Source organism: Patella vulgata, chromosome 7 (genome assembly GCF_932274485.2).
Source record: "Patella vulgata chromosome 7, xgPatVulg1.2, whole genome shotgun sequence".
NCBI lineage: Eukaryota > Metazoa > Mollusca > Gastropoda > Patellidae > Patella > Patella vulgata.
This window is the reverse complement of record NC_065885.2, coordinates 4,689,777-4,705,632: the sequence shown is the minus strand read 5'-3', so window position 1 is coordinate 4,705,632 and position 15,856 is coordinate 4,689,777. Positions and strand designations below refer to the sequence as shown.

At 38.6% G+C, this 15,856-nt stretch overlaps 1 protein-coding gene across 2 annotated transcripts in view; it reads right to left on the bottom strand.

Moving 5' to 3' along the window:
- Nucleotides 1-15,856, bottom strand: part of LOC126827136 (neuropeptide Y receptor type 4) — a 99,514-nt gene that overhangs the window by 5,614 nt on the left and 78,044 nt on the right. The window lies entirely within an intron of this gene.

The window sequence follows — 15,856 nt, the reverse complement described above, 5'->3', positions numbered from 1 at the left end:
GTTTATTAGACGCACGGTGTGGGCCAAATCGTTCACAAACATATTTGTTTATCTAGTATAATCCCATTTACTGGAATCAATGATCGATGAACTTGATGGTAGAGAGACTCGATTTGTCGAGCAATTACGTAACGGTTGTTTATTGACTGAAGGCGCGATCCGTTCAGTATGTTGCTAACAAGGAGAGAGAGAGAGAGGGAGAGAGAGAGAGCGAGAGAGAGAGAGAGGGGTGGGGGTAACGTCCACTCGACACGACCTAGGTCATCTCGGGACTAAAATATGGTTCAATTTTATTTCAATAATTCGCTTGTGCGGAAACCGGAAGACACAGAGGAAATACACGAGGTTGGACAGGCGACCCTACTCCTTGTCACGTACAACCGGGGAATCGAAACCACGCCAGTTGACTCAATGACAGACCTTATAATACAGCGCGCGGTAATCATTCGGCCATCCAACAAAGAGGCCCCGGGTTCGCTCCAAGTGTTGTCCGAGAACGTTTCCCGTTCGTCTAGTCGTTCAGATGGATGAAAATCGTAGCCCCGTGTACACATTGTCGTGCACTTAAAGACCCCCTGACAGTTGCAATTAGAAATAGAAGTCGACTGTAGCGCCGCTGCCCAAGCAAATTTTCTCTCATAGCACACTGCATGGTGCGTGCCTGTCTTCATTAGCCCAGTCGGATCAGAACAGTAGGACGTTAAACCCCCATTTCATGTTCATTACAAGACAGGAGACGTAGAACAAATCGCTTCAATCCGATTCCCAAACCATATGTATGTATAACTCTTTCTCTCTCTCTCTCTCTCTCTCTCTCTCTCTCTCTCTCTCTATCTATCTTCGTAGCCATACTTGGAAATCGCTACTGTAATCTCTCCCCCCCCTCTCTCCATACTTGGAAATCACTACTGTAATCTCTCTCTCTCTCGCTCTCTCTCTCTCTCTCCATACTTGGAAATCACTACTGTAATCGCGCGCTCTCTCTCTCGCTCGCTCTCTCTGTGTAGTCATACTGGGAAATCACTACTGTAATGACACAGACAAATTCCACCGTAAACAGGATTATATGATATGGATTCTCATTGTAACCAGTTGTTAAGTGATATACTGAATGAACATTAATCTTTCATTTCCAGTCACAGAAGCCTTAAAGTCTGTAGAACAGGGTTGATGAACTTTAAACCAAGTCGCGTGACAATGCAAAAATAAAATTAAAAGCCATTGATTAAAATGTTTTAGCAATGAAGTCCATCCCCACTTTTAAATCTGCTAATCCATACAAAAACGCGCATTTTATCACCGGAAATTGCCTTGATTTTGTTTCTGGAAGGAACTTTAATATTGATCTAGTTGAGAATGCTTGACAACGCCACAGTCTTTCTCATTAAACTGTTTATGGTTAGTGCATTTGGTTCACACAACATCACACTTAAACAATTACACAAGACAAACAATCTGATTAAAACACAAATACTATTTCGTTTCGGTTTTTTTTATATTTCAAAATTTTGTTTTACTTGGTCTTCACAACACTAGGATCTTGAAGAGTTGTAATATAACATGCGTTCTAGTTGATGTGAGGAATTAGCTACTGAAACGGTCTGTTACGGCGAGTTCTTGGCGTGCTCTGGACGGAACTGTGGGTAAAACCCTTAGAAACGTCAACGCTGGTTGATCAATCAATGTCTGACGTCATACGGTAGTAATCAAACCAATCTGATTAAAATACAGATCTATATTTCGTTTCGTTTTTTTAAATATACTTTCGATGGCCTCTACTACATGAAGATCTGACCGGTTGTACTAGAAGGTCGCGTCAGGGGTCGTACGAGCGACGTTTTACCCTATGACGTAAGAAAATGATTAATCAATCAGCATTGACGTTTTCTAAAACGAACATCGGCCAGAAAATGCTTCGATAGCATTCAGTATTTAGAAAGAAATAATGAATTAAAAAATGTCGCTTTATCCGGCATCTTCTACAGATGGCCACAGATCACTAATGATTTCCGTTCGCCTCAAAATCATGAATATTGACCAAAACCTGGCAGAAAATGTATTTTCAAACCATTGTCTTCGATTCTACATCAGAAAGTCAACAAAGATCGCCATTCAAAAGGGGGGGGGGGGAGAAAGGGAGAGAAGAACTAAAAATAGCTTTGACCCCTGTTTCGTGGGTGACGGGGTAAGAATATTTGTTGAGGTGTGTCCAGACGGTATATCATACATGCCTATTTCATCTATAAATGGTTGTGGTGTTAGGTGGCCGAATGGATTAAAGCGCGCGGGAATTGTTGAAAAAAAAAATTAAACCGAATGTTAGTCCAGAAATGACCTAATTTGTGTCGAGTGGACGTTATTTGTTTCTATGATCAGGTGTTTAATGCTATATATTGGGAGTTTATATATTCAATTAATATGGACTTTTCGATCAACTTTCGTATATTGAAAGGTTCCATAGTACAGTTGTACTGTGTCCACAGCCAGAGCTTAACCCATGGCAGGGTAGAGCACCATATCAAGAAATCTATTTCTAACGATATATATATGACAGAACTCAAACAAAAACCAAAGGCAAATCTATTATAAAAGATAAAAGCGAGTTAAACTTTGAAGCGAGACAAATTTTACTTAAATTGCTTCTGTATAATCAGAATGTCTTGTTAAAAGGACATAAACTGACAGCAAATAGCAAATATCGTGATGGCAGTAAGGCAGACTGATCATACGCAGACAACCAAAATGACCTAATAAAAGGAATTAATGGTCGAGGATAATATCAGGAATTTTACAGACGTGAATGGCATGATAGACATAATGACCGTTAACCCCAAGAACTCAGGATGTGTGAAAAGACAAAATGTCAATTGGCAAAGTTGCTTTGTTGAAGTGTAATGAGAACAGGTTATGTTAGTGGATTTCTTTCAAAATATAAATGTAATTTGACATTTGACTTTTATAATATTTTATATTATGTATTTTTATAACGACATTTGTATTTGGCATCTTCGATATTAGGGGATCGCAGTGGCTAAGTGGGTAAGACGCTGGCTCGGTAGTCTGGAGGTCGGGTGTTCGATCCCTGCATTTGCCGAAGAAAGTTCATCCAGATTTTCCGGCGTGGTTCCCCCTTGTCAGTGATGCAGGACGGAGGGCCTAACAAGGACAGCTGTCTAATCGTTCGGATGGGATGAAAAAATCCCTTGACAGTTGGAATTCGGTATAAGAGTAGGCCGTAGTGCCGCTTTCCGGGCAAAACTTCCCTCATAGCACACTGAGTGGCGTATGCCCGTCTTCATTAGCCCTGTCCGGAGCAGAACAGTAGGACGTTAAACCTCATTACATTTTCATTTCTCTTAGGTATTAAATATTTTCTACGACGCATAACAACACTTACAACACACATTTAGTTGTGGCCCTTAAATCGCGCCATAGATTATATACCGTTTGTAGATGATGCCGAATTTTGATTCATCACATTTTTGTCAATAGTAAATTGAACTGAAACATTATAGGAATGTTTATCTACTAAGCGAATCAAACCTATACAATATTTATCAATTACTTAAATGTCGTTCGTCGACTTGAATTATTTATTTATTCAAGTCATCGTCGTTATTGTGGAAATATATATAAAAATATATTCATCAATGTCAAGTGTGTCTGATCAGTTGCTATAAAAATATGGTAGGTAATGTTTCAGACGGACTCCCCTGATGGTTTTAATTATTACTTACATTATTAGAGAGAGAGAGAGAGAGAGAGAGAGAGAGAGGGGGGAAGAGAGAGAGATGTGGTTTAACACCACCCCACTCGACACACGATCACGCGTTAACCATTCAGCCCCCTCCCCTAACTTAATTAAGAGAGAGAGAGAGGGAGAGAGAGGGGGGGGGAGTGAGGTGGGATTAACGTCCAATCGCCACAAATTAGGTCATTTCAGGACTAACACATGGTTCAATTTTATTTCAACAATTCGCTTGCGCATGGGCGACCCTACACCTCGTCAAACGTAAAACCGAGGAATCGAAACCACGCCAATTGTCCCAATGACATAATTTATGATACAACGCACACGCGCTAACCATTCGCCCATCCAACCCCCCAGAAACGAATTAGAACCGGATGATGTGTTCAGTATGGCGTCCAATCAAGGCTGAAATCTATTCTTTGGGTAGATAGCTGACCCCCGGCCATGTCTGTCTGATTGGCTCTCAACACCCTCTCTCTCATCTTTATCTCTCCCCATCTCTCACTCGCTTTAGATCATAAGGTCTGTCATTGAGTCAAGTAGTGTGGTTTATACCCCAAGCTTGTACGTGACAAGGAGTACCATCTCGTAGGTTTGCTCCGTATCCTCCGGATTCAAATATTTTATCAAATGTTAATCTCTCTCTCTCTTTCTCTCTCTCTCTCTCTCTCTTTCTCCCCCCTCTATCTCTCTCTCTGGTTGTATGAGTGTATTAGCCCGTTCAGACGCTTAAGTTGAACTGGTTTAAAAACCCCGGGAATCGTTAAACCAGTTCATCTTAAGCATCTGAACGCAAATGTGGGGTAAATATACCAGTTTAAAAACCCATGCTCGCGACCTGTCTTCGAGAAGGCTTTTTATTTTAAACCGGTTCATCTTAGCCGTCTGAACGGGCTGGCTTAAAACCCCCGGCTCCAGCTTGCTTTGAGCGTGCGCAGTACGCAGTTAGTTACATTCCTGTGAAAATATCGGGGTCAGACAGTGCCAATGTTATCGAAAGCGAATAAAGAATATGAAGATATACCCATGCGTAGTTAACTCTAATCTCCGACCGAAGAGGTCAGAATAGTTAAACTGGTTTGGCTTATAGTACCTGTGAACGCAACACGATGCTGTCTTAAAAAACCCCAGCGATTATGAACTGGTTTAAAAATAAGCGTCTGAACGGGCTATATGATTATGTATACTCAACATCTATTACTAGTCCTTAAATTGATTTGAAAACGATTGGTGTCTTGTTATATTGGCTAACAAATTATAACGTTAAATAGAAGAAGTCCTGGAAGACGAATATAAGAACATGAGGCTAGGATAAGTATTACTTTTAATGGAATATGTCTGAGTTGACTGGGTAATAACCACCAGATATGAGTCGTTTTGTTTGTCAAGTGAATCAGACCACCGACAACCCGTCATTTCCATCAGCTCTAAACGAGAGCGTCAAAATACATTTGGGTGTAATTTGAGGAGTGCGAACAATGGGGATGATAGGTGTATGTAATACTAAACACGAGTGGCAATATGTCTAGATCTGTCTTAGAATAGTTGTGGTGTCTGAAATGTTCTCCGGTATACTTCTGTCTGGACGATCTCCCATTGACATGACTGTTTTACAGTTTCCTGACATTTAGCGCTTTTCTATCTATTAAACAATAAAACTTGACCGGATCGGAAACCATTCTATCGCTAGTCACCCAATCCGACAACGTCGTTAAGATCCCCTTAATGGAATACGATGTTTTATACAGAAAATTAAGCAGGACCAATAATGTCAATCCGTACACCGGAACGAGAAGCGGTATAATTAGTAGCGATGTCATTAGAATCTAGTCTCGATTTGATCGTACAGTATATCTAACCTTATTGATTTCACTGCGGAACGGAAGGGAAAAAATATAAAAGAGACGAACAAGGCTTATCAGTGGTGATAGTTGTATATTAGTTGTTGATGCGTTTATTAGAAAAGATAAAATAGACCTTATAACGAACAAGGATATCACGAAAGCCTTGGATATCAATATAAATGAATTGAAAACGGGTAATCTGATTAAAAGTACAGATCTATATTTCGTTTCGTTTTTTTTATACTTTCGATGGCCTACACTACATGAAGGTCTGACCGCTTGTAGCGATAGGTCACGTCACAGGTCAAAAGACCGAATTTTGACCTATGACGTCAGACGTTTGATTAACCAATCATCATTGATGTTACTAGTGGATTACCTACAGTTCCGTGCAAAACACACCTAAAGCTCGCCGTAACAGACCGTTTCATTGGCTAATTCCTCACACCATTCGGAACACGTCAATGATAACAACTCTTCCAGATCCTAGTGTAGTAAAGACAAGTAAAACGAAATTTTGAACTATAAAAACGAAACGAAATAGGATCTGTGTTTTAACCAGATTGAGATAAATGAATTGAAAAGGGGGTGAATGAAGATTGGCATACGTCATGCGTTGTGCAAAGAAGAAAATTTGGCCAGGGCATCGGCCTTTCGGACTACTCGTCATCGAATGGCAAATGGCAAGGGATCGTAGACGTGGACACCCCGGTAATAAAACCTGGACGCCGGGGCAAAAGTATTGCCAGACAACTAGTGTGACCTTGTCTTAAACAGTTCCACTCGACACAAACGAGGTCATTTCGAGATTGGCGTGCGTATAGGGCTCATTTAGCAGCGGGCGGAAACCGGAGGACCACGAAAAAATCCACGAGGTTGGACAGGCGACCCTACTCCTTGTCACGTACAAGCTGGAAATCGAAACCACACCACCTGACTCAATGACAGACATTATGACCCAACGCGCAAGCGTTAACCATTCAGCCCCCACCGAACTAAATTAAAAGAGTGTGTGTGAGAGAGAGAGAGAGAGAGAGAGAGAGAGAGAGTTTAACGTCCACTCGACACAAACTAGGTCATTTCAGGACTAACACATTGTTCCATTATATTTCAATAATTCGCTTGCGCGTAGGGGTCTTTAGAAAACCCACGAAGTTAGACAGGCGACCCTACTCCTTGTCACGTACAACCAGGGAATCGAAACCACGCCAGTTGACTCAATGACAGATCTTATGATACAGCCGGCGCACGTGCTAACCATTCAGCCACCCAACCCTCCACTAAATTAAAAGAATTGTTCTAACAATGATTGCTATAGCAAACGTTCGACATTTCAGAACTTTGTAACTAAGCAACATTTTTTGTCAAACAAATTCCTGATAATTCTGACAAGGAAAATGAATTAGCGATTAATTTTAACAATAACCAAAAAAAAAATGAGATTTTAATAATACAACTACACTCACTTTAATTAAAATCGATTCAATGAGATGAAATTCTGTAGCAATTAAATTTTTTTCCCGTTTTGTCTACTGTATTCGTGGTTGTTGACAAACCATAAAGACTCGGATTGCCTTTGGGCGTAACCCTAAACTCCACTCGTTATCCCACTGAACGAGAATCGTTCAAGATTGGCCACATCAATAGTTATTTTATACTTAATGTAGTGAGGGGTTTTTGCTAATAGAGCGCTTTGATTTTTTCTCGACAGTTTTTCAGTGTTCATCATCGAGATCAAAGATTGGGTTGTTTTTGGTTCATTGATCAGCGAGATGATGATAAGGACGTTAATTAACTGTCTTAATCAAGTTGGGTTTGTGGAAATTTCTTTAGGGTAGCGCAACGAATTACCATCGCTTCACCACCACTTGTATCGTGTTAGTATAAAAAAAAAAAAGGTGTTAGTAAAAAAAAACCCAACCACTTAGAATTGGGGTGGCACAACGAATTGCTACTGTGTCACCACCACTTGTATTGTGTTCGTATAAAAAAAGGTGTTGGTACAAAAAAACCCCAACCACTTAGAATTAGTTCCCAGAGATCTAACAAATCAGGCTTTTAACATCCCGGAGCCACACTGGCTAAGTGAGTAAGACGCTGGCCTGGAGGTTGTGGGTTCACTCCCTGCAGTGTTGGACAAGAAAGTTCATCAGGATTTTCCAGCGTGGTTTCCCCTTGTCAGGACGGAGGGTCTCTCAGGACAGCTGTTTAGCCGTTGGATAGGACTAAAAACCGAGGTCCCGTATACACATTGACGTGCACATAGACGATCCCTTGGCAGTTAGAATTCGATATAAAAGTAGACCGTAGCTCCACTTTCCCGGTAAAATTTCCCACATAGCACACTGTATGGTGTATTCCCGTCTTCATTAGCCCAGTCGGAGTAGAACATTTCATTTTTAACATCGCTAGTAAAAGAACATGTTTATTTCAGTAAAAGCATCAGATCACATGATGATTAATCTGTTCTCTCTCTCTCCCTCTCTCTCTCTCTCTCTGTGCCCCACCCAACACACCCACACACCCACATACGCATCCGGTATCAAACCCCTGAAAATTAAAGCGCCCTGTCACAATATTCCCCAAGCATTTTTACAAAGTGAAAAAAACAAAAATAAAACATATCAAAGGTCAAATTGAATACAAATCCGTTAGCCACTTAAACATACACCACAAGAAAAACATCCACAGTGAATTGGTAAAAAAATAAAGACCCCATGAAAGAAATTGACAGAGGGTTGATGTTAATTTGTCCCGTGTTTATTTTCTAGATACACGCCATGATTAAGATGCCTTTCAGCACGCCATCATCTACTCCAATTTTTATCATATAATTTTGTTGTCAGCTATACTGTTTTATTTAGTTTTACAGTGACAGCATGATGGGAATCTATGTTGGGGACTGCTATTTTCAGAAAGTCAAACTGAAATGGAATGTCCTTCAAGGTAACCTGACTACTATACGCACGGGGAAATGGGTACAACATTACACTTAATAGCACATAATTTATAGTCAACGTAATTGTTGGTTTTTATACACTATGGATACCCAAGCCAGATATTGTTCGATTCCACAACAAAAGGGGAGAGTGGAAATAGGGTTTAACGTCCAGTCGACACAAACTAGGTCATTTCGGGACTAACATATGGTAGACTGGAGAGAGAGAGAGAGAGGCGGTTAACATCCACTAGACACAAATCATGTCATTTTGGGATTAACATTTATTTAATTTTATTTCAATAATTCGCTTGCGCGTCGGGGTCTTTAGCAGTGGGAGGAAACCGGAAGACCCGGAGAAAATCCACGAGATTGAGCAGGCAAGGACGGAGCGTCTGGCAAGGACAGTGTCTAGTCGTTCAGATGGGACGAAAATACAGCAGTCCCGTGTACACATTGGCGTGCACGTAAAAGAACCCTTGACAGTAGGAATTCGAAATAAGAGTAGGTCGTAATGCGGCTGTCCAACAAAGATTTCCCTCGCAACACATTGGTATAACACAAAGCACAGTCGATGCTGAAAAGTAGGTCGTTAAACCCCATGTTTTTTAAGTTTACAACTGGTTACACTGCAACGTTTCAACATGATTCCACTCGCCGTTTTCATGCAACTGAAACATACGCATCTTACGCTGTCTGCCTATACTAAACTTCCTTTGAGAACAGACATTTTTATTTCTATGATGACGATTTTAGTCGAAAATGGCTTAGTTTCGTATAAATTTACCCTAATCCAGTCTGGCTACGTCTTAGTTTCGTATAAATTTATCATAATAAAATTTCATTCGGCAAGCCTCCGCAAACCCCGGTACCCTACATCTAACCTCGGCTGTATGACCGTAAGTGATATGTAGCTACACCCATACAATTGTGATGCGATTACCGATTTACTTATTAGGACAACTTTTCGCCTTTTCATTGCAAAGTTGCCCTTTGTTTAAAGACAATCGGATAAACTTGAAAGAAAAACGAACAATATACAGTTTCTTGAAATAAAACACTCTTCAGATGTGTCTTCATGGGCGCCGCCAATTTTAATCCGGGAACTTGAAACTTGGCGGAATTCTTCATACAGCAAAGGTTAGATATAGGGTATGAATAAAATCTGGCAATGTCTTCGTTTTGTATAAATCTTAGTTTCGTATAAATGCATCATAATAAAACCTGACAACGTCTTAGTTTCGTATAAATATGTCAAGCTAAAGTGTAATACGGATACGCTCCTTAAATCTAGCATCGTAATATAATGAAGTCTGGCAATGTCTTAGTTCCGTATATATATATGTATCATAATAAAGTCTAGCAACGTCTTAGTTTCGAACAAATGTAGCATAATGAATCCTGCCAATGTCTCATTTTCGTATAGAATATAATAATGTCTTAGTTTCGTATAAATGTATCATAATAACGTCTGGTAACGTCTTAGTTTCGTATACATGTATCATAATAAAGTCTGACGAGTTCTTAGTTTCACATAAATGTATCATATTATCTAAGTTTTGTATAAATATATCATTATATCTTAGTTTCGTATAAATGTATCATAATAATAGTTTCGTATAAATGTATTATAATATCTTTAGTTTCGTATAAATGTATCATAATAATAGTTTCATATAAATGTATCATAATTATAGTTTCGTATAAATGTATCATAATATCTTAGTGTCGTATAAATGTATCATAATAATAGTTTCGTATAAATGTATCATAATTATAGTTTCGTATAAATGTATCATAATATCTTAGTTTCGTATAAATGTATCATAATAATAACGTCTAGCAACGTATCATGGCAATGTCTTAACTTTATAACCCCCTACTTGCGGGTATACTGAAATTAGAAGTCGCCATTGTTTATGGTTTCAATATCCGCTTCATTCCATCAATCGTCCCTGATTGAAGTCAAGTGTGCGTCTGAAGAGTTTGCCTTCTCTTTATAATCTTGATCTAAAACTAAAATGTCTCGTTGAAATGATCGAGTGGAAATTACCTGAAGGGTTCATTAGCATTTATTATTACACAACCTTCAGAAAATAAGATTTCCTATTTCCGACTTTGAGTAATGGTCAACAGTGGTGCGATGATTATATATGGAACTTGTTTAGGCAAGGAACAAAGCTAGACAATCAATCAATCAAACCGTGGGTGAATATCGATATCGATAAAATATCGATCCACCAATAAATGTGTCGTCTGGCTCTTAAGGAGAAAAACTAGTTACGTAATTGTTATATTATTATTAATATGTTGTTCATTACGGGACACTGGCTATAAAACTGGTGATATTGTATTCGCGCAACTTTATCTGATAAATGGAGTAGTTGACCATAAACATCAAATAATATTTTAACCGAGAATGTTTTTTTTTGGGTTTTTTTTTTGGGGGGGGGGGGGTAGACCAAAAATAGGTAATGTCTCCTATCGTACTTGTGGGAAATTAAGAAGTTTATTCCATATATGGGTTGGAAATTAACGTCAAGGTTATCGAAGACCTGCAGAAATTAGGGGGTATAAATTAGGGGGTAGAAGCGAGTTGGATCAGAACTCATTAAGAAATTCCTAGCAGCCATTATTATTAAGAACGAGGAACTTGCAAAGCCATTATAGCTTAGCAATAAAGTTGTGAAACTATTTTATGCTGTAGTCTTGTTACGATCACCAAGAAACAAGCACAACAAGTAAGACGTCCTATAATACTGCATAATCTGTTCATTACAAAATGGCCGCCGAAACCATAGAATACACGACTCGTGTACTGATTATAAAATGTTAATTGTGTATTAAATATTGGATATTACAAATTTTAGTTCTAGGCTAAGAAATAATAAGGAATAATCAACCATTCGGTGTTTCCAAAATAAAGAAGTCAACAGATCATATTGGTCAATGGATCATTTGAATAATGTAGGAATTGAAAACAAAGCCCCATGCAACTTACTCTCGACCTTCTAAGAGAATTATCTTGGCATTTAAATTACTACCGAAACAGATACTTAAACGTTTTAACCGAGTAGAAACATTCAGTATAAATAGAAAGTACTCCGTCAAACTGACAGACTTTCTATTTTCACAACACAACACATCCGGCAAATGTATATTAATATTTTTGACACTGTTATAAGTCTTTCCGACACGCACTCATCTTCTTCGCTATTTGGGAGGTTGCATGGCCGAATGGTTAGCACGTGCGCGCTGTATCATAAGGTCCGTCATTGAGTCAACTGGCGTGGTTTCGAATCCCCGGTTGCACGTGACAAGGAGTAGGGTCGCCTTTCCAGCCTCGTGGGTTTTCTCCGGGTCCTCCGGTTTCCTCTCACTGCTAACGACCCCTACGCGCAAGCGAATTATTGAAACAAAATTAAACCAGATATTAGTCCCAAAATGACCTAGTTTGTGTCGAGTGGACGTTAATCTCCCTCTCTCTCTCTCTCTTCGCTATTTCTTAATTATGTTTAAACACACTTTTATCTTCCTGTAGTCGTGAGGGTCGCACTGTTTCGTTTGATTAGATCCAATCTCACCCAAACACTGCCATACTCGGCGCAAATTTCTGTCCCAAATAATGACTGGTTAACAGTCCGATCAACAACCAGTACGAAACGACGTAACAAAATCAATCGAGATTAACCAGAGCTCTAAATATGTTACTGTAAAGTGTCTGGTGACAAACGCGGTTACATTACGTCAGAACGCGCGAAATGTATTACGCTCAATTAACTAGTACATCTTCTATATATATATTTGTGACTGTCGTTTGTCTGTCTGTCTGTTCGGGGTTGGCGGCTACACTGGGTCTGCCCCGAGTCTGAAATTTGGGGTCTAGGGGTAGCTCGGACCGGGGAGTAACATAGGCCAGAAGGCGTTAGTCTACCACTTCCGGTTTCGGCGTTATGACCCCCGAGCGAAGCCGGGTATCCTGCTAGTAACAGATATAGCAGAGAAACTAATTGTGTGATGAACGAGGCTATCCAAATATAGCTACAATGTAAACATTTAGTAAACGTGGAATCTTTTTATCAACTCTTGGACCACACAGCACACAGCAGATCAAAGAGAAGGGCTGTCGTGTTACGTATTGTGTTTCAACAAACTGGATAGAAATACGACATGTGCTTTTTCGATAACATTTATAATTCATGGATTTTCTTCACAAAAATGGATAAATATTATCGAGGCAGTAATAACTGGTACACGTTTAGAGAATTTATATCGGAGTTTCAGCGACGGCCAAATTTACCTATACGAGTATCGATGTTTGTTCCCGATGCATCCAAGTTTTCTTGAAATCAGCACTAACAAACACTGGGATAGTTTTTTTAAAAGAGGTCACTTCAGTTGCGTTATGAAAATTCCCTCGATTTTACTCAGGAGAGATTTGATTGGACGATACGAATACAGCAATGGCTATAGAGAGTGATTTCTCGGGCCATTGCTTAAGATATATGTGAGGCTAGGGGATTGGGAGACGCCGTCATCATCCTCGGCTTTGCTCAGTTGTGCTTGAAAAACTCTTGCACCGTCCTGTAGTCGCAAGGATGGGATATTTGTGGGTGTGTATGGGTGTGTGTGTGTGATGTGTGTGTGTGTGTGTGGGGGGGGGGGCTCATATATTTACAAATTTTTCGAAACTAAAAAAAACTCAATCTATATTGATGTTGTTATCTTGCCGTGAAAATACAGGATCCTAATATCCAATATTTAACACACAATTAACATTTTATAATCAGTACACGAGTCGTGTATTCTATGGTTTCGGCGGCCATTTTGTAATGTACAGATTATGTAGTACTATAGGACGTCTTACTTGTTGTGCTTGTTTCTTGGTGATCGTAACAAGACTACAGCATAAAATAGTTTCACAACTTTATTGCTAAGCTATAATGGCTTTGCAAGTTCCTCGTTCTTAATAATAATGGCTGCTAGGAAGTTTTTAATGAGTTCTGATCCAACTCGCTTCTACACCCTAATTTATACCCCCTAATTTATGCAGGTATTCGATAACCTTGACGTTAATTTCCAACCCATATATGGAATAAACTTCTTTATTTCCCACAAGTAAGATAGGAGACATTACCTACTTTTGGTCTACCAACCATAGGTCAATAAACAGCCAGAATTTGATGTATATTTTGACTATGATTATGATTTAACCAAAATATCACTGTTTTTTTTATGTATAACTATATATTCACGTTTATTAAATACGTGTGATTTAACTCTATCGACAGAGTAAAGTAACAATTTTGCAAAGAACCAAAATTGTCTCAAGGACCAAAGTGTTACAATTAAAGATGGGTTCCCGCGTACTAACTGGGTGTTTTAATGGTATATATGGACTAAAAACATATTCAAACTAATTAATTTGTCATAGTTTTGCATCAAATCTTTCTCAAACATTGTAATTGCGAAGGAATGTCCTGCTATAAAAATTCGATCAAATCAGGCCATGTTTACGCCACGTGACTTACCTCTCTTAGAAGTCAGAGGAGAATTCATTGCATACATAAGACGATGTTGTCTTTAATCGCTTACTATTTATTACAAATATCGAATCCTAATTAAATTCTCGGATTATCCACTACCCGCGTCTCTTTCCGTCATTTTTATCTCAGAAAGTGTTGTACGTCTAACTCTTCATAAAGTTTATCAACTTGTACATCAAGCACTCAATGTTCGCGTGTGACCTTTGACATCACGCGTGCAGAAATTCCTAATTGTCGGGTTGTTGATTAGGGAAACCCTTACATTTTTGTCCTGTATACGCTCCATGGAGTGTTTTTTGGGGAATCCAGTATTTTTCTAGTAAGATTGGATATCTCTACTTTCCATATATACCAAAATTACCATACTTTTATTGGAAATAACCACCCGATAAATACTTTTCTGGGAACTCATCTTTAAACAATATCCAACAAGGCATTGTGGAAGTAATTTGTAAAGGCTGTTCGACAAATGACAAAATAATAATTTAAAAAAAAACGTGTAGAATGGATTAAGCAAGCGTAAACGACTGCCTTTCAATTTGAATTGTTCACGTATTCCACTGAACATAATTGATTAAATATCACGATATTGTTGGGAACAAATTGAATATAAATCACTTTACATACATTCATATTATGTGCTATTAATATGTGCTATTAAAATGATTTTCATATATTTCACGGATTCCAAAAAATAGAACCACAGATATAGCTTTGATATTTTCCATTTTAAGGAATTGCGAGGTTTTATGTTCGATCCCGCTGTTGGAGGGCATAGCAAGAAACAGCGCCTAGTCAATCGGATGGAACGAAAAGCCCAATTTGGTATTCGACTTCCTAGCATACTGTTTGACGTATGCCCGTCTTCATTAGCTCTATTGGTTCAGAAACGTATAACGTTAAACATACATGCAAGAGCTAAATCTACATATTGCAGGTCTTTTTTTAGGCCTGAAATGTTATAAACTATTAATTAGACATTAATTAACCTATCCAGACAATAATCAAGTCTCGTTGTCATCGCTAGCCTGCGATATTTACTGGATTAGGATCCGATTTGCTGTTCAACTTTCATTCTTGATATAACGATTAAATGGATAATCGAGACTTTGCTTTTTATCGTACCGACTTTAGTAATGATGATCGAGCCTAGGCTGAAAATTCAATCGCTAAATTCACGGTTTAGAGTGTATCAATTTGACTGAAATTTTCAGCAAATTGCCTTTACATTATCTAGTTTTTAAATAATATAGTGCGAACTACCAGCTCTTTATCTAATCTCCCATAATGTATCTTTAAATAATATTTCATATTAGAAGCCCATAGACAATTTTCTTTAATTTGCCATTCTGATGTAGAACAGATTGTTGAACTTGCTTCAGTACATTACGTACAATATTTGGTGAAAGCAGCCATTCTTTTTAAATCAAAATATTGAGCGAGTTTGAAAAGGAAAAGTTCTACTAATGAGCACATAAACATCATACATAAACACATGAGATTCTGAAATACAACCGGTAAATACAAGACCGATGGCTGTGCTTCAGGTGCGAGTCATTTTTGATTGACAATTAAGCCTTTATATTTATACAAGGTCGGATATAAAATTATGAAAGTCAGTTCTATTAGATCTTGGTCAATACATATGTGTCCATTGTTTAAGATTCTAGATTCTTTTGATGCTATATACCGTTCATCTAATTTACAATAACGAAGACTCAATGAAGTTCATTGCTGACACCTGGTCTTCCCGATTGAAATGAAATGAAATGGGGTT